The 25,911-nt window shown below is 39.1% G+C and overlaps 1 long non-coding RNA gene across 1 annotated transcript; it reads left to right on the top strand.

Moving 5' to 3' along the window:
• Positions 1-12,241: 12,241 nt before the first annotated feature.
• LOC128644332 (uncharacterized) lies at positions 12,242-22,135 on the top strand. Its single transcript, XR_008399976.1, has 3 exons — positions 12,242-12,610; positions 19,267-19,355; positions 22,055-22,135. It is a non-coding gene; the product is annotated as an uncharacterized LOC128644332 (long non-coding RNA).
• Positions 22,136-25,911: the final 3,776 nt, after the last annotated feature.

Below are 25,911 nucleotides of genomic sequence, written 5' to 3'. Positions count from 1 at the left end.
TTTTATTCTTCTATCAAGTGTTTGTTATTTTAAAATAGTGCTGGTATGTACTATTTACTCTGAAACAGAAAAGGATGAAGATTTCTGTTTGTGAGAGGAAGATGATTTTAGCAGACAGTAACTAAAATCGATTGCTGTTTCCACACAGGACTGTTGAGATGAAGTAACTTCAGTTGGGGGAAACAGTTAGCAGTCTTTTCTGCTTAAGGTATGACTAGCCATATTTCTAACAAGACCATGTAATGCTGGAAGGCTGTCATTTCCCCTCATGGGGACCGGTAAGCCATTTTCTTAGTTAAACATAAAAGAATAAAGGGCTTCAAAAAGGGCTTCAAAACTGGTAGACATTTTTCTGGGCTAAAACAATTGCTTTACTAGGCATATTATGCAGATTCTAACTAATTATTGGTATTATAATCTTGGGGAACATTTAGAAAAACGGCAGGCACTGTGTTGGACACCTTTTTCAGATGGGGGCCTTTCTAGTTATAGACAGAGCCTCATTCTGGGACTGTATAGGGGTTAAATGTAAAAACGGCTCCGGTTCCGTTAATTTAAGGGTTAAAGCTCTGAAATTTGGTGTGCAATACTTTTAATGCTTTAAGACACTGTGGTGAATTTTTGGTGAATTTTGAACAATTCCTTCATACTTTTTCACATATTCAGTAATAAAGTGTTTTCAGTTTGAAATTTAAAGTGACAGTAACGGTTTTATTTTAAAACGTTTTTTGTGCTTTGTTGACAAAGTTAAGCCTGTTTAACATGTCTGTACCATCAGATAAGCTATGTTCTATATGTATGAAAGCCAATGTGTCTCCCCATTTAAATTTATGTGATAATTGTGCCATAGTGTCCAAACAAAGTAAGGACAGTAATGCAACAGATAATGATATTGCCCAAGATGATTCCTCAAATGAGGGGAGTAAACATGATACTACATCATCCCCTACTGTGTCTACACCAGTTATGCCCACACAGGAGGCCCCTAGTACATCTAGTGCGCCAATACTTATTACCATTCAACAATTAACGGCTGTAATGGATAACTCCATAGCAAATCTTTTATCCAAAATGCCTACTTATCAGAGAAAGAGCGATTGCTCTGTTTTAAACACTGAAGAGCAAGAGGACGCTGATGATAACTGTTCTGACATACCCTCACACCAATCTCAAGGGGCCATGAGGGAGGTTTTGTCTGATGGAGAAATTTCAGATTCAGGAAAAATTTCTCATCAAGCTGAACCTGATGTTGTGACATTTAAATTTAAATTAGAACATCTCCGCGCACTGCTTAAGGAGGTGTTATCTACTCTGGATGATTGTGACAATTTGGTCATTCCAGAGAAATTATGTAAGATGGAAAAGTTCCTAGAGGTTCCGCTTTTCCTATACCCAAGCGGGTGGCGGACATAGTAAATAAAGAGTGGGAAAGGCCCGGCATACCTTTTGTTCCCCCCACTATATTTAAGAAATTATTTCCTATAGTCGACCCCAGAAAGGACTTATGGCAGACAGTCCCCAAGGTCGAGGGGGCGGTTTCTACTCTAAACAAACGCACTACTATTCCTATCGAAGATAGTTGTGCTTTCAAAGATCCTATGGATAAGAAATTAGAGGGTTTGCTTAAAAAGATTTTTGTACAGCAAGGTTACCTTCTACAACCAATTTCATGCATTGTTCCTGTCACTACGGCAGCGTGTTTCTGGTTTGAGGAACTAGAAAAATCGCTCAGTAAAGAATCTTCGTATGAGGAGGTTATGGACAGAGTTCAAGCACTTAAATTGGCTAACTCTTTTGTTTTAGATGCCGCTTTGCAATTAGCTAGATTAGCGGCGAAAAATTCAGGGTTTGCTGTCGTGGCGCGCAGAGTGCTTTGGCTAAAGTCTTGGTCAGCGGATGTGTCTTCCAAGACAAAATTGCTTAACATTCCTTTCAAAGGTAAAACATTATTTGGACCTGATTTGAAAGAGATTATTTCAGACATCACTGGGGGAAAGGGCCACGCCCTCCCACAGGATAGGTCTTTTAAGGCTAATAATAAGCCTAATTTTCGTCCCTTTCGCAGAAACGGACCAGTCTCTAATTCTGTATCCTCTAAGCAAGAGGGTAATACTTCACAACCCAAACCAGCCTGGAAACCAATGCAAGGCTGGAACAAGGGTAAGCAGGCCAAGAAGCCTACCACTGCTACCAAAACAGCATGAAGGGATAGCCCCCGATCCGGGACCGGATCTAGTGGGGGGCAGACTTTCTCTCTTTGCTCAGGCTTGGGCAAGAGATGTTCAGGATCCTTGGGCGCTAGAAATAGTTTCTCAAGGTTATCTCCTGGAATTCAAGGAACTACCCCCAAGGGGAAGGTTCCACAGGTCTCAATTATCTTCAAACCAAATAAAGAGACAGGCATTCTTACATTGTGTAGAAGACCTGTTAAAGATGGGAGTGATACATCCAGTTCCAATAAGAGAACAAGGAAGGGGATTTTATTCCAATCTGTTCATAGTTCCCAAAAAAGAGGGAACATTCAGACCAATTTTGGATCTAAAGATCCTAAACAAATTTCTCAGGGTACCATCGTTCAAAATGGAAACTATTCGAACGATCCTACCTACTATCCAGGAAAATCAATTTATGACTACCGTGGATTTAAAGGATGCGTACCTACATATTCCTATCCACAAGGAACATCATCAGTTCCTAAGGTTCGCTTTTCTGGACAAGCATTACCAGTTTGTGGCACTTCCATTTGGATTAGCCACTGCTCCAAGGATTTTCACAAAGGTACTAGGGTCCCTTCTAGCGGTTCTAAGACCAAGGGGCATTGCAGTAGTACCTTACTTGGACGACATCCTGATTCAAGCGTCGTCCCTGTCAAAAGCAAAGGCTCATACGGACATCGTCCTAGCCTTTCTCAGATCTCACGGATGGAAGGTGAACAAAGAAAAAAGTTCTCTGTCCCCGTCAACAAGAGTTCCCTTCTTGGGAACAATAATAGATTCCTTAGAAATGAGGATTTTTCTGACAGAGGTCAGAAAATCAAAACTTCTAAGCTCTTGTCAAGTACTTCATTCTGTTCCTCGTCCTTCCATAGCGCAGTGCATGGAAGTAATAGGATTGATGGTTGCAACAATGGACATAGTTCCTTTTGCACAAATTCATCTAAGACCATTACAACTGTGCATGCTCAGACAGTGGAATGGGGATTATACAGACTTGTCTCCGACGATTCAAGTAGATCAAAAGACCAGAGATTCACTCCGTTGGTGGCTGACCCTGGACAATCTGTCACAGGGAATGAGCTTCCGCAGACCAGAGTGGATCATTGTCACGACCGACGCCAGCCTAGTGGGCTGGGGTGCGGTCTGGGAATCCCTGAAAGCTCAGGGTCTATGGTCTCGGGAAGAGTCTCTTCTCCCGATAAACATTCTGGAACTGAGAGCGATATTCAATGCTCTCAGAGCTTGGCCTCAACTAGCAAAGGCCAAATTCATAAGGTTTCAGTCAGACAACATGACGACCGTTGCATATATCAATCATCAGGGGGGAACAAGGACTTCCCTGGCGATGAAAGAAGTGACCAAGATAATTCAATGGGCGGAGGATCACTCCTGCCACTTGTCTGCGATCCACATCCCAGGAGTGGAAAATTGGGAAGCGGATTTTCTGAGTCGTCAGACATTCCATCCGGGGGAGTGGGAACTCCATCTGGAAATCTTTGCCCAAATAACTCAATTATGGGGCATTCCAGACATGAATCTGATGGCGTCTCGTCAGAACTTCAAGGTTCCTTGCTACGGGTCCAGATCCAGGGATCCCAAGGCGACCCTAGTAGATGCACTAGTAGCACCTTGGACCTTCAACCTAGCTTATGTATTCCCACAGTTTCCTCTCATCCCCAGGCTGGTAGCCAGGATCAATCAGGAGAGGGCCTCGGTGATCTTGATAGCTCCTGCGTGGCCACGCAGGACTTGGTATGCAGACCTGGTGAATATGTCATCGGCTCCACCATGGAAGCTACCTTTGAGACAGGACCTTCTTGTTCAGGGTCCATTCGAACATCCGAATCTGGTTTCCCTCCAACTGACGGCTTGGAGATTGAACGCTTGATTTTATCAAAGCGTGGGTTTTCAGATTCTGTAATAGATACTCTGATTCAGGCTAGAAAGCCTGTAACTAGAAAAATTTACCATAAAATATGGAAAAAATATATCTGTTGGTGTGAATCTAAAGGATTCCCATGGAACAAGATAAAAATTCCTAAGATTCTATCCTTTCTACAAGAAGGTTTGGAGAAAGGATTATCTGCAAGTTCTCTGAAGGGACATATCTCTGCTTTATCTGTTTTACTTCACAAAAGACTGGCAGCTGTGCCAGATGTTCAAGCATTTGTTCAGGCTCTGGTTAGGATCAAGCCTGTTTACAGACCTTTGACTCCTCCCTGGAGTCTAAATCTAGTTCTTTCAGTTCTTCAAGGGATTCCGTTTGAACCCTTACATTCCGTAGATATTAAGTTATTATCTTGGAAAGTTTTGTTTTTGGTTGCAATTTCTTCTGCTAGAAGAGTTTCAGAGTTATCTGCTCTGCAGTGTTCTCCGCCCTATCTGGTGTTCCATGCAGATAAGGTGGTTTTGCGTACTAAGCCTGGTTTTCTTCCGAAAGTTGTTTCCAACAAAAATATTAACCAGGAGATAGTTGTACCTTCTTTGTGTCCGAATCCAGTTTCAAAGAAGGAACGTTTGTTACACAATTTGGACGTAGTCCGTGCTCTAAAATTCTATTTAGAGGCTACTAAAGATTTCAGACAAACATCTTCCTTGTTTGTTGTTTATTCTGGTAAAAGGAGAGGTCAAAAAGCGACTTCTACCTCTTTCCTTTTGGCTTAAAAGCATTATCCGATTGGCTTATGAGACTGCCGGACGGCAGCCTCCTGAAAGAATCACAGCTCACTCCACTAGGGCTGTGGCTTCCACATGGGCCTTCAAGAACGAGGCTTCTGTTGACCAGATATGTAAGGCAGCGACTTGGTCTTCACTGCACACTTTTGCCAAATTTTACAAATTTGATACTTTTGCTTCTTCGGAGGCTATTTTTGGGAGAAAGGTTTTGCAAGCCGTGGTGCCTTCCATTTAGGTGACCTGATTTGCTCCCTCCCTTCATCCGTGTCCTAAAGCTTTGGTATTGGTTCCCACAAGTAAGGATGACGCCGTGGACCGGACACACCAATGTTGGAGAAAACAGAATTTATGCTTACCTGATAAATTACTTTCTCCAACGGTGTGTCCGGTCCACGGCCCGCCCTGGTTTTTTAATCAGGTCTGATTAATTATTTTCTCTAACTACAGTCACCACGGTATCATATGGTTTCTCCTATATATATTTCCTCCTGTCCGTCGGTCGAATGACTGGGGTGGGCGGAGCCTAGGAGGGATCATGTGACCAGCTTTGCTGGGACTCTTTGCCATTTCCTGTTGGGGAAGAGAATATCCCACAAGTAAGGATGACGCCGTGGACCGGACACACCGTTGGAGAAAGTAATTTATCAGGTAAGCATAAATTCTGTTTTTTCCCAGTGTTTCAAATAACTTTTTTTTTATTAGATGCAGAGTATAAAATGCATGATGTTTGCTTTCTCTTGTTAAGTGTATCCAGTCCACGGATCATCCATTACTTATGGGATATTCTCCTTCCCAACAGGAAGTTGCAAGAGGATCACCCACAGCAGAGCTGCTATGTAGCTCCTCCCCTCACTGCCATATCCAGTCATTCTCTTGCAACTCTCAACTAAGATGGAGGTTGTAAGAGGACTGTGGTGTTTTATACTTAGTTTATTTCTTCAATCAAAAGTTTGTTATTTTAAATGGTACCGGAGTGTACTGTTTATCTCAGGCAGTATTTGGAAGAAGAATCTGCCTGCGTTTTCTATGATCTTAGCAGAAGTAACTAAGATCCTTTGCTGTTCTCACATTTTCTGAGGAGTGAGGTAACTTCAGAGGGGGAATAGCGTGCAGGTTTTCCTGCAATAAGGTATGTGCAGTTAATATTTTTCTAGGGATGGAATTTGCTAGAAAATGCTGCTGATACCGAAGTAATGTAAGTAAAGCCTTAAATGCAGTGATAGCGACTGGTATCAGGCTTATTAATAGAGATACATACTCTTATAAAAGTGTATTTTAAAACGTTTGCTGGCATGTTTAATTGTTTTTTTATATATGTTTGGTGATAAAACTTATTGGGGCCTAGTTTTTTCCATATGGCTGGCTTGAATTTTGCCTAGAAACAGTTCCTGGAGGCTTTACACTGTTGTAATATGAGTGGGAGGGGCCTATTTTAGCGCTTTTTTTGTGCAGAAATTACAGACACAGACATCCAGCTTCTTCCTGCATGTTCCAGGACTTCTCTGAAGGGCTCAAAAGACTTCAAAAGTCGTATTGAGGGAGGTAACAAGCCACAGTAGAGCTGTGGCAGTTTTTGTGACTGTTTAAAAAAACGTTTTTGTCATTTGTTATTCCGTTTTTGGTATTAAGGGGTTAATCATCCATTTGCAAGTGGGTGCAATGCTCTGCTAACTTATTACATACACTGTAAAAATTTCGTTAGTGTAACTGCATTTTTTCACTGTTTTTTGTATTTCAAAATTTGGGAAAATTTGTGTTTCTTAAAGGCGCAGTAACGTTTTTTATATTGCTTGTAAACTTGTTTTAAAGTGTTTTCCAAGCTTTCTAGTCTCATTGCTAGTCTGTTTAAACATGTCTGACCTACTTGTTCATTATGTTTGAAAGCCATGGTGGAGCCCCATAGGAGAATGTGTACTAAATGTATTGATTTCACCTTAAACAGTACAGATCAGTCTTTATCTATAAAAGAATTATCACCAGAGGGTTCTGTCGAGGGGGAAGTTATGCCGACTAACTCTCCCCACGTGTCAGACCCTTCGCCTCCCGCTCAGGGGACGCACGCTAATATGGCGCCAATTACATCAGGGACGCCCATAGCGATTACCTTGCAGGACATGGCTGCAATCATGAATAATACCCTGTCAGAGGTATTATCTAGATTGCCTGAATTAAGAGGCAAGCGCGATAGCTCTGGGGTTAGGAGAGATGCAGAGCGCGCAAATGCTGTTAGAGCCATGTCTGATACTGCGTCACAGTATGCAGAACATGAGGACGGAGAGCTTCAGTCTGTGGGTGACATCTCTGACTCGGGGAAATCTGATTCAGAGATTTCTAATTTTAAATTTAAGCTTGAGAACCTCCGTGTATTGCTTGGGGAGGTATTAGCTGCTCTGAATGACACAGTTGCAATTCCAGAGAAATTGTGTAGGCTGGATAGATACTATGCGGTGCCGGTGTGTACTGACGTTTTTCCTATACCTAAAAGGCTTACAGAAATTATTAGTATGGAGTGGGATAGACCCGGTGTGCCCTTTTCCCCACCTCCTATATTTAGAAAAATGTTTCTAATAGACGCCACTACACGGGACTTATGGCAGACGGTCCCTAAGGTGGAGGGAGCAGTTTCTACTTTAACAAAGCGTACCACTATCCCGGTTGAGGACAGTTGTGCTTTTTCAGATCCAATGGATAAAAAATTGGAGGGTTACCTTAAGAAAATGTTTATTCAACAAGGTTTTATTTTACAGCCCCTTGCATGCATTGCGCCTGTCACTGCTGCGGCGGCATTCTGGTTTGAGGCCCTGGAAGAGGCCATCCAGACAGCTCCATTGAATGAAATTATTGACAAGCTTAGAACGCTTAAGGTAGCTAACTCATTTGTTTCTGATGCCATTGTTCATTTGACTAAACTAACGGCTAAGAATTCCGGATTCGCCATCCAGGCGCGTAGGGCGCTATGGCTTAAATCCTGGTCAGCTGACGTGACTTCAAAGTCTAAATTACTCAACATTCCTTTCAAGGGGCAGACCTTATTCGGGCCTGGCTTGAAGCAAATTTTTGCTGACATTACTGGAGGCAAGGGTCATACCCTTCCTCAGGACAGGGCCAAATCAAAGGCCAAACAGTCTAATTTTCGTGCCTTTCGAAATTTCAAGGCAGGAGCAGCATCAACTTCCTCCGCTTCAAAACAAGAGGGAACTGTTGCTCATTCCAGACAGGCCTGGAAACCTAACCAGTCCTGGAACAAGGGCAAGCAGGCCAGAAAGCCTGCTGCTGCCCCCAAGACAGCATGAAGGAACGGCCCCCTATCTGGAAACGGATCTAGTGAGGGGCAGACTTTCTCTCTTCGCCCAGGCGTGGGCAAGAGATGTTCAGGATCCCTGGGCGTTGGAGATCATATCTCAGGGATATCTTCTGGACTTCAAAGCTTCTCCTCCACAAGGGAGATTTCATCTTTCAAGGTTATCAGCAAACCAGATAAAGAAAGAGGCATTCCTAAGCTGTGTGCAAGACCTCCTAGTAATGGGAGTGATCCATCCAGTTCCGCGGACGGAACAAGGACAGGGATTTTATTCAAATCTGTTTGTGGTTCCCAAGAAAGAGGGAACCTTCAGACCAATCTTGGATCTAAAGATCTTAAACAAATTCCTCAGAGTTCCATCATTCAAAATGGAAACTATTCGGACCATCCTACCCATGATCCAAGAGGGTCAGTACATGACCACAGTGGACTTAAAGGATGCCTACCTTCACATACCGATTCACAAAGATTATCATTGGTTCCTAAGGTTTGCCTTTCTAGACAGGCATTACCAATTTGTAAATTGCCAAGTCTCATACAGAGATAGTTCTGGCATTTCTGAGGTTGCATGGATGGAAAGTGAACGTGGAAAAGAGTTCTCTATCACCACTCACAAGAGTCTCCTTCCTAGGGACTCTTATAGATTCTGTAGACATGAAAATTTACCTGACGGAGTCCAGGTTATCAAAACTTCTAAATGCTTGCCGTGTCCTTCATTCAATTCCACGCCTGTCAGTGGCTCAGTGCATGGAAGTAATCGGCTTAATGGTAGCGGCATTGGACATAGTGCCATTTGCGCGCCTGCATCTCAGACCGCTGCAATTATGCATGCTAAGTCAGTGGAATGGGGATTACTCAGATTTGTCCCCTCTACTAAATCTGGATCAAGAGACCAGAGATTCTCTTCTCTGGAGGCTTTCTTGGGTCCATATGTCCAAGGGTATGACCTTTCGCAGGCCAGCCTTCTAGGTTGGGGCGCAGTCTGGAACTCCCTGAAGGCTCAGGGATCGTGGACTCAGGAGGAGAAACTCCTCCCAATAAATATTCTGGAGTTAAGAGCAATATTCAATGCTCTTCTAGCTTGGCCTCAGTTAGCAACACTGAGGTTCATCAGATTTCAGTCGGACAACATCACGACTGTGGCTTACATCAACCATCAAGGGGGAACCAGGAGTTCCCTAGCGATGTTAGAAGTCTCAAAGATAATTCGCTGGGCAGAGTCTCACTCTTGCCACCTGTCAGCGATCCACATCCCAAGCGTAGAGAACTGGGAGGTGGATTTTCTAAGTCGTCAGACTTTTCATCCGGGGGAGTGGGAACTCCATCCGGAGGTGTTTGCTCAACTGGTCCATCGTTGGGGCAAACCAGAACTGGATCTCATGGCGTCTCGCCAGAACGCCAAGCTTCCTTGTTACGGATCCAGGTCCAGGGACCCGGGAGCAACGCTGATAGATGCTCTAGCAGCTCCTTGGTTCTTCAACCTGGCCTATGTGTTTCCACCGTTTCCTCTGCTCCCTCGACTGATTGCCAAAATCAAACAGGAGAGAGCATCGGTGATTCTGATAGCGCCTGCGTGGCCACGCTGGACCTGGTATGCAGACCTAGTGGACATGTCATCTCTTCCACCATGGACTCTGCCTCTGAGGCAGGACCTTCTAATACAAGGTCCTTTCAATCATCCAAATCTAATTTCTCTGAGACTGACTGCATGGAGATTGAACGCTTGATTCTATCAAGGCGTGGCTTCTCCGAGTCAGTCATTGATACCTTAATACAGGCTCGTATGCCTGTCACCAGGAAAATCTACCATAAGATATGGCGTAAATATCTTTATTGGTGTGAATCCAAGAGTTACTCATGGAGTAAGGTTAGGATTCCTAGGATATTGTCCTTTCTCCAAGAGGGTTTGGACAAAGGCTTATCAGCTAGTTCTTTAAAAGGACAGATCTCTGCTGTGTCTATTCTTTTGCACAAGCGTCTGGCAGAAGTTCTAGACGTCCAGGCATTTTGTCAGGCTTTGGTTAGGATTAAGCCTGTGTTTAAAACTGTTGCTCCCCCGTGGAGCTTAAACTTGGTTCTTAAAGTTCTTCAGGGAGTTCCGTTTGAACCCCTTCATTCCATTGATATTAAACTTTTATCTTGGAAAGTTCTGTTTTTGATGGCTATTTCCTCGGCTCGAAGAGTCTCTGAGTTATCTGCCTTACATTGTGATTCTCCTTATCTGATTTTTCATTCAGATAAGGTTGTTCTGCGTACCAAACCTGGGTTTTTACCTAAGGTGGTTTCTAACAGGAATATCAATCAAGAGATTGTTGTTCCATCATTGTGTCCTAATCCTTCTTCAAAGAAGGAACGTCTTTTGCATAATCTGGACGAAGTCCGTGCCTTGAAGTTTTACTTACAGGCTACTAAAGATTTTCGTCAAACATCTGCCCTGTTTGTCGTTTACTCTGGACAGAGGAGAGGTCAAAAAGCTTCGGCAACCTCTCTCTCCTTTTGGCTTCGGAGCATAATACGCTTAGCCTATGAGACTGCTGGACAGCAGCCCCCTGAAAGGATTACAGCTCATTCTACTAGAGCTGTGGCTTCCACCTGGGCCTTTAAAAATGAGGCCTCTGTCGAACAGATTTGCAAGGCTGCGACTTGGTCTTCGCTTCACACCTTTTCAAAATTTTACAAATTTGACACTTTTGCTTCTTCGGAGGCTGTTTTTGGGAGAAAAGTTTTACAGGCAGTGGTTCCTTCCGTTTAAGTTCCTGCCTTGTCCCTCCCATCATCCGTGTACTTTAGCTTTGGTATTGGTATCCCACAAGTAATGGATGATCCGTGGACTGGATACACTTAACAAGAGAAAACATAATTTATGCTTACCTGATAAATTTATTTCTCTTGTAGTGTATCCAGTCCACGGCCCGCCCTGTCCTTTTAAGGCAGGTCTAAATTTTAATTAAACTACAGTCACCACTGCACCCTATGGTTTCTCCTTTCTCGTCTTGTTTCGGTCGAATGACTGGATATGGCAGTGAGGGGAGGAGCTATATAGCAGCTCTGCTGTGGGTGATCCTCTTGCAACTTCCTGTTGGGAAGGAGAATATCCCACAAGTAATGGATGATCCGTGGACTGGATACACTACAAGAGAAATAAATTTATCAGGAAAGCATAAATTATGGGTTTTTTTTACCAATTATCCAAATAAAGTATAGTCCTAGAAAACTATTATTATATGGGAAACAGTAAGTCAAGAAATGAACTCAAACAGCAGCTCTAGGGTAGCATCAAATTTGAAATATGCTACGCAATAATTTTACCGATAATAACAGGCAAAAAAAACGAAAAACGAAATAGCCAAAAATGCAATTTTCGGACGAAACGTTTCTGTGGCCGAAATTTCGGTGTATTACTAATATTATTTACTTTGTTCTGTTGGTATTCTTTGTTGGAAATCATACCTGTGTGGCTCAGGAGCAGCAATACACTACTGGGAGCTGATTGGTGGCTGCACATATATGCCTCTTGTTATTGGCTCTCCCAATGTATTGAGCTAGCTCCCAGTAGTAGTTTGCTGCTTCTTTAACAAAGGATACTTAGAGATGTAAGCAATTTTGTTAAAGTAAATTGGAAATTTGTTTAAAATTCTGATTCATGAAAGAAAAATGTGGGCGTTTCATATCCCTTTAATGTATCACTACCTTAATGTTTTTACCAAAGCGGTGTATTGTATTGCTGCCTTTTTCTTCTAGACAGTTTTTATCCTTGTAGCCAGCCAGATATCTCTTAAGCCAGGTTAGAAGCACTGCTCAGTCACTGCATCCTCTGACTGGCTGCATGGAACTAAAAGTTGCACTGAGTTAAAAATGGGGCCATAGTGAACGAGACAGATGAGAAAACTTAGCTTAGGTAAATCCATCTTGGTTATGAAAAGTAAAACATCCAAAAATGCTATCTTGGCATACCCTAGTAGCACTCACAAACAGACTGCCCCTTTTACAATGGACCAGACAGAAATGAATGTTTTACAGTTAATACATCTCTTCCATGTCTCTTAAACCACTCAGATCTTCCTGTGGAACTTATCATGGTGCAAAAGCTAATTTCCATGGAATAAAAACTGCAATGTTTTGTTAAGAAATGCTACATTTAAATATTCTTGACATTTCATTTATCAGCACAGCACATATGATGTATTTGTCTCATTCCATTTTCCTCAACTAGTTAGTCACATTATTCCTTCTGTATCCTCTTGCAGTGCATGTAACGTGTCCATAGCTGTCGTGGACAACGATACCTTACATGATGAGCACAACATCAAGAACTATGAAAACACCACTCTGTTTTTTGTATCCAGCTTCCAGTACCTCATTGTAGCAGTTGTCTTCTCTAAAGGAAAGCCATTTAGACAGCCCAGCTATAAAAACAGTAAGTTTTCAGTTTCTTTTGCTAAAATAGAAATAAGGGCAGTTATATAAACTGGATAAAATGATTATATATTTATTTCAATTCCATTGCTTGAGCTATTTAGATAATATCTTGTATGTGCGGGATCTATAGTGTGTTTTACTTTGACATCTATTTGATTGAGTGTCCAGTATTACTTATTCATTTGATACTTAATTTAAAAAAGTAACAAACAAATGGTCACATTGTATAAAATTATTAAAAGTTCTTGAAAATGATGATTATAGTAATAGTTACTTTCTTGGTTACTAATCTTGCATTAAGGGGCCACTAAATAAACGCTAAATAAATTATCAGGAAATTAAATAAAATTGGGTTTTGTGTCCCTTTAATAGACAATTAAAACTTTACACTTCTACAATATCAAACAACTAATATAAAACAAAACGCTGTATATTTGCAGGGTAACCTTTGCTTTGAATAAATCAGTTTATTTAGCATTTATTTAGTATTTAGTGTCCCTTTAATTGCAAGATTAGTAACCAAGAAAGTAATGAGTGCTCTTCCTATTACTGTAATCATAAGTTTCATGAACATTTAATCATTTTATACAATTTGACCATTTGTTAATTTTTTTTGTCCCCATAAGCAATGGGCGCCACCAGGTTGTAAATTGGTTTCCTTTTTTTCTGAGTCCAGTTAGTCTGGAGGCTCGAACTAGAAAGCCAACAATTGTAATGAGAATTATATTACAATTTCATTCAAAATTTTACTATACACAATTAAACATTTTATAACAAAATCTCTGTGTTTAAATATCCCTTTAAATCCTTCAATATGGTGGATGAATAGTCAAAGCCAACATTTTGGTACTCACCTGGAAAGTGATAAAAACATAATTTATGTAAGAACTTACCTGATAAATTCATTTCTTTCATATTAGCAAGAGTCCATGAGCTAGTGACGTATGGGATATACATTCCTACCAGGAGGGGCAAAGTTTCCCAAACCTCAAAATGCCTATAAATACACCCCTCACCACACCCACAATTCAGTTTAACGAATAGCCAAGAAGTGGGGTGATAAAAAAGTGCGAAAGCATATAAAATAAGGAATTGGAATAATTGTGCTTTATACAAAATCATAACCACCACAAAAAAAGGGCGGGCCTCATGGACTCTTGCTAATATGAAAGAAATGAATTTATCAGGTAAGTTCTTACATAAATTATGTTTTCTTTCATGTAATTAGCAAGAGTCCATGAGCTAGTGACGTATGGGATAATGATTACCCAAGATGTGGATCTTTCCACACAAGAGTCACTAGAGAGGGAGGGATACAATAAAGACAGCCAATTCCTGCTGAAAATAATCCACACCCAAAATAAAGTTTAATGAAAAACATAAGCAGAAGATTCAAACTGAAACCGCTGCCTGAAATACTTTTCTACCAAAAACTGCTTCAGAAGAAGAAAATACATCAAAATGGTAGAATTTAGTAAAAGTATGCAAAGAGGACCAAGTTGCTGCTTTGCAAATCTGATCAACCGAAGCTTCATTCCTAAACGCCCAGGAAGTAGAAACTGACCTAGTAGAATGAGCTGTAATCCTCTGAGGCAGAGTTTTACCCGACTCAACATAGGCAAGATGAATTAAAGATTTCAACCAAGATGCCAAAGAAATGGCAGAAGCTTTCTAGCCTTTTCTAGAACCGGAAAAGATAACAAATAGACTAGAAGTCTTTCGGAAAGATTTAGTAGCTTCAACATAATATTTCAAAGCTCTAACAACATCCAAAGAATGCAACGATTTCTCCTTAGAATTCTTAGGATTAGGACATAATGAAGGAACCACAATTTCTCTACTAATGTTGTTGGAATTCACAACTTTAGGTAAAAATTCAAAAGAAGTTCGCAACACCGCCTTATCCTGATGAAAAATCAGAAAAGGAGACTCACAAGAAAGAGCAGATAATTCAGAAACTCTTCTGGCAGAAGAGATGGCCAAAAGGAACAAAACTTTCCAAGAAAGTAATTTAATGTCCAATGAATGCATAGGTTCAAATGGAGGAGCTTGAAGAGCCCCCAGAACCAAATTCAAACTCCAAGGAGGAGAAATTGACTTAATGACAGGCTTTATACGAACCAAAGCTTGTACAAAACAATGAATATCAGGAAGAATAGCAATCTTTCTGTGAAAAAGAACAGAAAGAGCAGAGATTTGTCCTTTCAAGGAACTTGCGGACAAACCCTTATCTAAACCATCCTGAAGAAACTGTAATATTCTCGGTATTCTAAAAGAATGCCAAAAAAAAATGATGAGAAAGACACCAAGAAATATAAGTCTTCCAGACTCTATAATATATCTCTCTAGATACAGATTTACGAGCCTGTAACATAGTATGAATCACAGAGTCAGAGAAACCTCTTTGACCAAGAATCAAGCGTTCAATCTCCATACCTTTAAATTTAAGGATTTCAGATCCTGATGGAAAAAAGGACCTTGAGACAGAAGGTCTGGTCTTAACGGAAGAGTCCACGGTTGGCAAGAGGCCATCCGGACAAGATCCGCATACCAAAACCTGTGAGGCCATGCCGGAGCTACCAGCAGAACAAACGAGCATTCCTTCAGAATCTTGGAGATTACTCTTGGAAGAAGAACTAGAGGCGGAAAGATATAGGCAGGATGATACTTCCAAGGAAGTGATAATGCATCCACTGCCTCCGCCTGAGGATCCCGGGATCTGGACAGATACCTGGGAAGTTTCTTGTTTAGATGGGACGCCATCAGATCTATTTCTGGAAGTTCCCATATTTGAACAATCTGAAGAAATACCTCTGGGTGAAGAGACCATTCGCCCGGATGCAACGTTTGGCGACTGAGATAATCCGCTTCCCAATTGTCTATACCTGGGATATGAACCGCAGAGATTAGACAGGAGCTGGATTCCGCCCAAACCAAAATTCGAGATACTTCTTTCATAGCCAGAGGACTGTGAGTCCCTCCTTGATGATTGATGTATGCCACAGTTGTGACATTGTCTGTCTGAAAACAAATGAACGATTCTCTCTTCAGAAGAGGCCAAAACTGAAGAGCTCTGAAAATTGCACGGAGTTCCAAAATATTGATCGGTAATCTCACCTCCTGAGATTCCCAAACTCCTTGTGACGTTAGAGATCCCCACACAGCTCCCCAACCTGTGAGACTTGCATCTGTTGAAATTACAGTCCAGGTCGGAAGCACAAAAGAAGCCCCCTGAATTAAACGATGGTGATCTGTCCACCACGTTAGAGAGTGTCGAACAATCGGTTTTAAATATATTAATTGAGATATCTTTGTGTAATCCTTGCACCATTGATTCAGCATACAGAGCTGAAGAGGTCGCATGTGAAAACGAGCAAAGGGGATCGCGTCCGATGCAGCAGTCATAAGACCTAGAATTTCCATGCATAAGGCTACCGAAGGGAATGATTGTGACTGAAGGTTTCGACAAGCTGCAATCAATTTTAGACGTCTCTTGTCTGTTAAAGACAGAGTCATGGACACTGAATCTATCTGGAAACCCAGAAAGGTTACCCTTGTCTGAGAAATCAAAGAACTTTTTGGTAAATTGATCCTCCAACCATGATCTTGAAGAAACAACACAAGTCGATTCGTATGAATGAATCGGAATATGCAGATATGCATCCTGTAAATCTATTGTGGACATATAATTCCCTTGCTGAACAAAAGGCAAGATAGTCCTTACAGTTACCATCTTGAACGTTTGTATCCTTACATAACGATTCAATATTTTTAGATCCAGAACTGTTCTGAAGGAATTCTCCTTCTTTGGTACAATGAAGAGATTTGAATAAAACCCCATCCCCTGTTCCGGAACTGGAACTGGCATAATTACTCCAGCCAACTCTAGATCTGAAACACAATTCAGAAATGCTTGAGCTTTCACTGGATTTACTGGGACACGGGAAAGAAAAAATCTCTTTGCAGGAGGTCTCATCTTGAAACCAATTCTGTACCCTTCTGAAACAATGTTCTGAATCCAAAGATTGTGAACAGAATTGATCCAAATTTCTTTGAAAAAACGTAACCTGCCCCCTACCAGCTGAGCTGGAATGAGGGCCGCACCTTCATGTGGACTTAGAAGCAGGCTTTGCCTTTCTAGCAGGCTTGGATTTATTCCAGACTGGAGATGGTTTCCAAACTGAAACTGCTCCTGAGGATGAAGGATCAGGCTTTTGTTCTTTGTTGAAACGAAAGGAACGAAAACTATTATTAGCCCTGTTTTTACCTTTAGATTTTTTATCCTGTGGTAAAAAAGTTCCTTTCCCACCAGTAACAGTTGAGATAATAGAATCCAACTGAGAACCAAATAATTTGTTACCCTGGAAAGAAATAGAAAGTAGAGTTGATTTAGAAGCCATATCAGCATTCCAAGTCTTAAGCCATAAAGCTCTTCTAGCTAAAATAGCTAGAGACATAAACCTGACATCAACTCTGATAATATCAAAAATGGCATCACAGATAAAATTATTAGCATGCTGAAGAAGAATAATAATATCATGAGAATCATGATTTGTTACTTGTTGCGCTAAAGTTTCCAACCAAAAAGTTGAAGCTGCAGCAACATCAGCCAATGATATAGCAGGTCTAAGAAGATTACCTGAACACAGATAAGCTTTTCTTAGAAAGGATTCAATTTTCCTATCTAAAGGATCTTTAAACGAAGTACCATCTGACGTAGGAATGGTAGTACGTTTAGCAAGGGTAGAAATAGCCCCATCAACTTTGGGGATTTTGTCCCAAAATTCTAACCTGTCAGACGGTACAGGATATAATTGCTTAAAACGTTTAGAAGGAGTACATGAATTACCCAATTTATCCCATTCTTTGGAAATTACTGCAGAAATAGCATTAGGATCAGGAAAAACTTCTGGAATAACCACAGGAGATTTAAATACCTTATCTAAACGTTTAGAATTAGTATCAAGAGGACCAGAATCCTCTATTTCTAAAGCAATTAATACTTCTTTAAGTAAAGAACGAATAAATTCCATTTTAAATAAATATGAAGATTTATCAGCATCAATCTCTGAAACAGAATCATCTGAACCAGAAGAGTCATCAGAATCAGAATGATGATGTTCATTTAAAAATTCATCTGTAGGGAGAGAAGTTTTAAAAGATTTTTTTTACGTTTACTAGAAGGAGAAATAACAGACATAGCCTTCTTGATGGATTCAGAAACAAAATCTCTTATGTTATCAGGAACATTCTGCACTTTAGATGTTGAAGGAACTGCAACAGACAATGGTACTTTACTAAAGGAAATATTATCTGCATTAACAAGTTTGTCATGACAATTAATACAAACAACAGCCGGAGGAATAGCTACCAAAAGTTTACAGCAGATACACTTAGCTTTGGTAGATCCAGCACTAGACAGCGATTTTCCTGTAGTATCTTCTGACTCAGATGCAACGTGAGACATCTTGCAATATGTAAGAGAAAAAACAACATATAAAGCAAAATTGATCAAATTCCTTAAATGACAGTTTCAGGAATGGGAAAAAATGCCAAAGAACAAGCTTCTAGCAACCAGAAGCAATGAAAAATGAGACTGAAATAATGTGGAGACAAAAGAGACGCCCATATTTTTTAGCGCCAAATAAGACGCCCTCATTATTTGGCGCCTAAATGCTTTTGGCGCCAAAAATGACGCCACATCTGGAACGCCGACATTTTTGGCGCAAAATAACGTCAAAAAATGACGCAACTTCCGGCGACACGTATGACGCCGGAAACGGAAAATAATTTTTGCGCCAAAAAAGTCAGCGCCAAGAATGACGCAATAAAATGAAGCATTTTCAGCCCCCGCGAGCCTAACAGCCCACAGGGAAAAAAGAGTCAAATTTTTGAAGGTAAGAAAAAATGAATAATTCAAATGCATAATCCAAAATATGAAACTGACTGTCTGAAAAATAAGGAAAGTTGAACATTCTGAGTCAAGGCAAATAAATGTTTGAATACATATATTTAGAACTTTATAAACAAAGTGCCCAACCATAGCTTAGAGTGTCACAGAAAATAAGATTTACTTACCCCAGGACACTCATCTACATGTTTGTAGAAAGCCAAACCAGTACTGAAACGAGAATCAGTAGAGGTAATGGTATATATAAGAGTATATCGTCGATCTGAAAAGGGAGGTAAGAGATGAATCTCTACGACCGATAACAGAGAACCTATGAAATAGACCCCGTAGAAGGAGATCACTGCATTCAAATAGGCAATACTCTCCTCACATCCCTCTGACATTCACTGCACGCTGAGAGGAAAACCGGGCTCCAACTTGCTGCGGAGCGCATATCAACGTAGAATCTAGCACAAACTTACTTCACCACCTCCATCGGAGGCAAAGTTTGTAAAACTGATTTGTGGGTGTGGTGAGGGGTGTATTTATAGGCATTTTGAGGTTTGGGAAACTTTGCCCCTCCTGGTAGGAATGTATATCCCATACGTCACTAGCTCATGGACTCTTGCTAATTACATGAAAGAAACTTATTGCAGTGTTTTCAACATTACAAAGCAACAATCATCATTTTAAAGATCTGCTTTGTAATTTAATACAAATGTTAACTAAAAGATTCTAAACTGTCTCTCTTTTTGTTTTTTCAGTTCTCTTTGTAGTCTCTGTGTTGGCTTTGTATGCCTTAATATTATTCTTCATGCTGTATCCCATTAAGTCTGTTGAGAATTTCTTTGAGGTAAGGGTATATATTAATATAAAAGTGTATGATATATCATATTAATTAATATTGCTATTAGACATGTGAATGGATTTGCACAGATATTTGTTGTTTTTTTAAAGGGACACTGAACCCAATTTTTTTCTTTCGTGATTCAGATAGAGCATGACATTTTAAGAAAATTTCTAATTTACTCCTATTATCAAATTTTCTTCATTCTCTTGGTATCTTTATTTGAAATGCAAGAATGTAAGCTTAGATGCCGGCCCATTTTTGGTGAACAACCTGGGTTGTTCTTGCTGATTGGTGGATAAATTCATCCACCAATAAATAAGTGATGTCCAGAGTTCTGAAAAAAAAAATCTTAGATGCCTCCTTTTTCAAATAAAGATAGCAAGAGAAAGCAGAAAATTTGATAATAGGAGTAAATTAGAAAGTTGCTTAAAATGGCATGCTCTATCTGAATCATGAAAGAAAAATTTTGGATTCAGTGTCCCTTTAAGAATATATAAAAAATATAACAAAAATAAGTGCTGCAGAGCGCATCCAATTTTGTTATTTGTTTAGTGAATGAATACAGAAATGCTAAATTCACTTATTTATTTAATAGGGAGACAGCCCTTATAAAATATTGTATGTAGTTCTGTAGTGCCTAATGAAGTTCTAGTTTAGAGTGCTCTAAAGATTTTTAGCCACTACGATTAGAAAGACAATCGGCTAGATTACAAGTTTTGCGTTATGGGCTATAACGCTGCATTTTCCCTACCGCTGCTATTACGAGTCTTGTCAAAAAAGCTGTACCACACACTTTTTTGGCCTTAACGCAAATTAACTTGCGCAATTTGCGTAAAGTCTTTTTTCAATGGGACTTCCATAGCACCGATATTACAAGCTTTTTCTGGGAGGCCAAAAAGTGAGCGGTACAGCCTATACCGCAAGATTCGTAACGCAATCTAAAGTCAGTAGTTATGAGTTTTACGCTACAAAGCCGTAGCATAAAACTCATAATTAAAGTGTTAAAAAGTACACTAACACCCATAAACTACCTATTAACCCCTAAACCGAGGCCCTCCCGCATTGCAAACACTAAAATAATTAACCCCTAATCTGCCACGCAGGACATTGCCGCCACTATAATAAACATATTAAACCCTAAATCTAACCCTAACACCCCCTAACTTTAATATAATTAAAATACATCTAAATAAAACCTACTATTATATTATTTAAAACTAAATACTTACCTGTAAAATAAACCCTAAGCTAGCTACAATATAACTAATATTTACATTGTAGCTATCTTAGGGTTTATTTTTATTTTACAGGCAAGTTTGTATTTATTTTAACTAGGTAGGATAGTTACTAAATAGTTATTTACTAACTACCTAGCTAAAATAAATACAAATTTACTTGTAAAATAAAACCTAACCTGAGTTACACTAACACCTAACCTTACACTACAATTAAATAAATTACATTTATTAAATACAATTGGTTGTGTGGGTGGTGGGTTTTACTGTTGGGGGGTTGTTTATATATTTTTTTTACAGGTAAAAGAGACAATTTATTTGGGGTAATGCCTGCAAAAGGCCCTTTTAAGGGCTATTGGTAGTTTAGTTTAGGCTAGGGGATTTTTTATTTTGATAGGGCTATTAGATTAGGTGTAATTAGATATATAGATTAAATATCTGATAATTTCTTTTTTTCTTTTGTGTAATTTAGTATTTTTTTTTTGTAATTTAGGTAATTGCATTTAATAAATTTAATTTATTTAATTGTAGTGTAAGGTTAGATGTTAGTGTAACTCAGGTTAGGTTTTATTTTACAGGTAAATTTGTATTTATTTTAGCTAGGTAGTTAGTAAATAGTTAATAACTATTTACTAACTAGTCTACCTAGTTAAAATAAATACAAACAGCTGCAAAATAAAAATAAACACCTACGCTAGATACAATGTAACTATTAGTTATATTGTAGCTAGCTTAGGGTTTATTTTACAGGTAAGTATTTAGTTTTAAATAGGAATTATTTAGGTAAAGATAGTAAGTTTTATTTAGATTTATTTTAATTATATTTAAGTTAGGGGGTGTTAGGGTTAGACTTAGGTTTAGGGGTTAATAAATTTAGCATAGTGGCGGCGACGTTGGGGGCGGCAGATTAGGGGTTAATAATATTTACTAGTGTTTGTGATTCGGGAGCGTGGGGGTTTAGGGGTTAATATGTTTATTATAGTGGCGACGATGTCCGGGGCGGCAGATTAGGGGTTTATGTTAGGGTGTTAGGTGTAAACATAAATTTTGTTTCCCCATAGGAATCAATGGGGCTGCGTTACTGAGCTTTACGCTGCTTTTTTGTGTGTGGTGTTCGACTTTTTTTCAGCCGGCTCTCCCCATTGATGTCTATGGGGAAATCGTGCAGGAGCACGTAAAACTTTCAGCAGCACTGGTATTGGAGTGCGGTATGGAGCTCAATTTTGCTCTACGCTCACTTTTTGCCTGATAACGCCGGGTTTTTATAAACCTGTAATACCATCTCTGTAGGGAAGTGAGCGGTGACAATAATGTACAAGTTAGCACCGCACCCCTCATAACGCAAAACTCATAATCTAGCCTAATGTTAACTAGTGATGTCTTAATCTATGTGGAGTCACTAAGATCCATTAATAAACTTATCAAGCTTCTTCCATTTGAAATTAATTGATTTGTTCTCATTTTCAGCTGGTCTGCCTTCCATACCAGTGGCGAATTGTAATGCTTATTATTATCATTGTCAATGCACTGGTATCTGTTTTAGTGGAGGTAAGAGAAAACATTATTTACTGTTTTCTAAAGCATTTTTATAATTAGTGTTACAGATTTCCTGTTTGTCTTGTGACTTCATCTTCAAGTTTTTATTGGAAACGTGATACAAAAATGCAGCTGCAAACAACTTTACAAGAATTCTGATTAAAAACTAGCATTTTTGGTATCTCAAATGTTTGCAAGAAAAAAAAAATTGCTGTTTAATGTCGGATATTGTTGATGCACAGCTTTTTATTGCATGGTCTGTTTTAGTAAGTCTTCTTGTATGTTTGAGTGCCACATTTGATTGCTGCTTGCTAAAAGGCTGAGTGTGCATGTGTTTGTTATGAACACACGATAAATTCATATCTTAACATTTAACCAATCATTTCATAATTTGCTTGATTTTTGCATTCACAGCAAAGAAAATAATCCTTTTGATCTACAACTATGTGAAACATTTTATTTTTTAATATTACAAATGCTTTTGGTATAAAGAAAAAGTCTATTCTAGTTGCATGTAAAATTCCTTCAGTTATCTTTATATACACACACACACACACACACACACACACACACACACATACACGCAGACATACACACACACAGACATACACACACACACAGACAGATGCAGACGCACACGCAGACAGACGCACACGCAGACAGACGCACACACACACATATACACACACACACACATATACATAAATACTGTACATAATACATACAGACACACATACCCATACACACACACACATACATACATACATACTGTACATACATACATACATACATACAGACACACATACCCATACACACAGACATACATACATACATACATACATACATACACACATACATACATATATACACACACATACATACATACATACAGACACACATACATACATACATACAGACATACATACATACACACACACATACATACATACATACATACCCATACACACAGACATACATACACACACACATACATACATACATACATACTGTACATACATACATACATACATACAGACACACATACCCATACACACATGCATACATAAGGGGGATAGATTTTTAAATGTTCTCAGGGATAACTTCTTGTCACAATTAATAGAGGAGCCAACTAGGAGTAAAGCTATATTGGATTTAGTGCTATCAAACAATACAGATATAATATCAAACATAGAAGTTAAAGAACATTTGGGTAACAGTGATCATAACATGGTCACATTTGAAATCTCTTTTCATATGCAGTGTTTTAAAGGCTTAACTAAGACTTTTAATTTCAAGAAAGCAAAATTCAACGATTTAAGGAAATCATTAAATAATATAAATTGGGACAATGTATTTTCTAATAAAAATACAGAGGATAAATGGATAATATTTAAAAATTTGTTAAATAAATATACATATCAATACATACCATATGGTTATAAAAATAAAAATAAAAAAAATAAGCCATTATGGCTAAATAAAAATGTGTTAAAAGAAATTAGGAAAAAACGTAGGGCATTTAAATTATTAAAAGAAAATAGTACAGACTCAGCATACAATATTTATAAGGAATGTAACAAAGCATGCAAAAAAGCAATCAAATTAGCCAAAATTGAAAATGAAAAATTAATTGCCAAGGATTCTAAGTCTAACCCTAAAAGGTTCTTTAAGTACATAAATAGCAAAAAATCTAAGAAGGATAATATAGGTACATTAAAATGTGTGGAGGGTAGCATGATAAATAATGACAGGGAAAAGGCTGAGGTACTAAACCAGTTTTTTTCTTCAGTATACACAAGAGAGGAACCATTGAATGATACTTTGGAACAGAATAGAACATGCCAGTCCATACCACTAACTGGGTTTTGTTTAGAGGATATCAGGAAAAAACTAAAAAATATTAAGGTAAATAAAACTCCAGGCCCAGATGGAATACACCCAAGGGTGTTAAGTGAACTTAGCACTGTTATAGACAAACCTTTACTCTTAATTTTTCAAGACTCATTATCCTCAGGCATGGTACCCCAGGATTGGCGTAAAGCTGATGTGGTGCCACTCTTCAAAAAGGGAAGCAGGGATGATCCAGGAAGCTATAGACCAGTTAGTCTGACATCAATAGTGGGGAAGATATTTGAAGGGATTATATTGATGAGCATATTCGTGTAAACAAGATTATGAGTTCTAATCAGCATAGCTTTAGGAGAAATAGATCATGTCAAACTAATCTAATTAGATTCTACGAGGAAGTAAGTAAAAATATAGATAAAGGGGAATCAGTTGATGTGATATACTTAGATTTTGCAAAGGCATTCGATACAGTGCCACATGAGAGATTAATGCACAAAATTAAGGGACTGGGAATAGCTGAAAATGTTAGCTCATGGATAAATAACTGGATAAAAGATAGGGAGCAACGAGTAGCAGTAAATGGATCATACTCAGATTGGACAAAGGTAATCAGTGGCGTCCCCCAGGGATCAGTACTGGGCCCTGTTCTTTTTAATATTTTTATAAATGACTTGGAGCAAGGATTAAATAGCGACATCTCTATTTTTGCAGATGATACTAAGTTAAGTAAGGTCATTAGGTCAGAGCAGGATGAACTCTCTTTGCAAAGGGATTTGCGAAAATTAGAACTATGGGCAAGTGAATGGAAAATGAGATTTAATACGGAAAAATGTAAGGTTCTACATTTTGGAAGTAAAAATAAGCAGGCTATGTATTTGTTAAATGGGACAAGACTTAGCCAAACACAGGAGGAAAGGGATTTGGGAGTAGTAATAGATAACAAGCTAAAAATGAGTGCACAATGCAGGGCAGCGGCTTCAAAGGCTAATAAGATACTAGCATGTATTAAAAGAGGCATTGATTCAAGGGAGGAAAGCATAATTCTGTCATTATATAAAGCCCTGGTAAGACCTCACCTTGAGTTTGGAGTGCAGTTCTGGGGACCGATTGCTAAAAAAGATATTGCAGAACTAGAAAAAGTTCAGAGAAGGGCCACAAAGCTAATAAGGGGATTGGAGAAATTAACCTATGAGGAGAGGCTAGCCAAACTGGGTCTGTTCTCTTTAGAAAAAAGGCGCTTGAGAGGTGACATGATTACTTTATATAAATATATTCAAGGCCCATATACAGAGATGGCAGAAGCTCTTTTTTTCTTTCATGTAATTAACAAGAGTCCATGAGCTAGTGACGTATGGGATATACATTCCTACCAGGAGGGGCAAAGTTTCCCAAACCTTAAAATGCCTATAAATACACCCCTCACCACACCCACAAATCAGTTTTACAAACTTTGCCTCCAAGGGAGGTGGTGAAGTAAGTTTGTGCTAGATTCTACGTTGATATGCGCTCCGCAGCAAGTTGGAGCCCGGTTTTCCTCTCAGCGTGCAGTGAATGTCAGAGGGATGTGAGGAGAGTATTGCCTATTGAATGCAGTGATCTCCTTCTACGGGGTCTATTTCATAAGGTTCTCTGTTATCGGTCGTAGAGATTCATCTCTTACCTCCCTTTTCAGATCGACGATATACTCTTATATTTACCATTTCCTCTACTGATTCTCGTTTCAGTACTGGTTTGGCTTTCTACAAACATGTAGATGAGTGTCCTGGGGTAAGTAAGTCTTATTTTCTGTGACACTCTAAGCTATGGTTGGGCACTTTATTTATAAAGTTCTAAATATATGTATTCAAACATTTATTTGCCTTGACTCAGAATGTTCAACTTTCCTTATTTCCAGACAGTCAGTTTCATATTTGGGATTATGCTTTAATTATCATATTTTT

The sequence above is a fragment of the Bombina bombina genome, unplaced genomic scaffold (assembly GCF_027579735.1).
Source record: "Bombina bombina isolate aBomBom1 unplaced genomic scaffold, aBomBom1.pri scaffold_2102, whole genome shotgun sequence".
Classification (NCBI taxonomy): Eukaryota; Metazoa; Chordata; class Amphibia; order Anura; family Bombinatoridae; genus Bombina; species Bombina bombina.
Note: the sequence above shows the minus strand (reverse complement) of the source record. Positions and strands in the feature narration are given on the sequence as shown.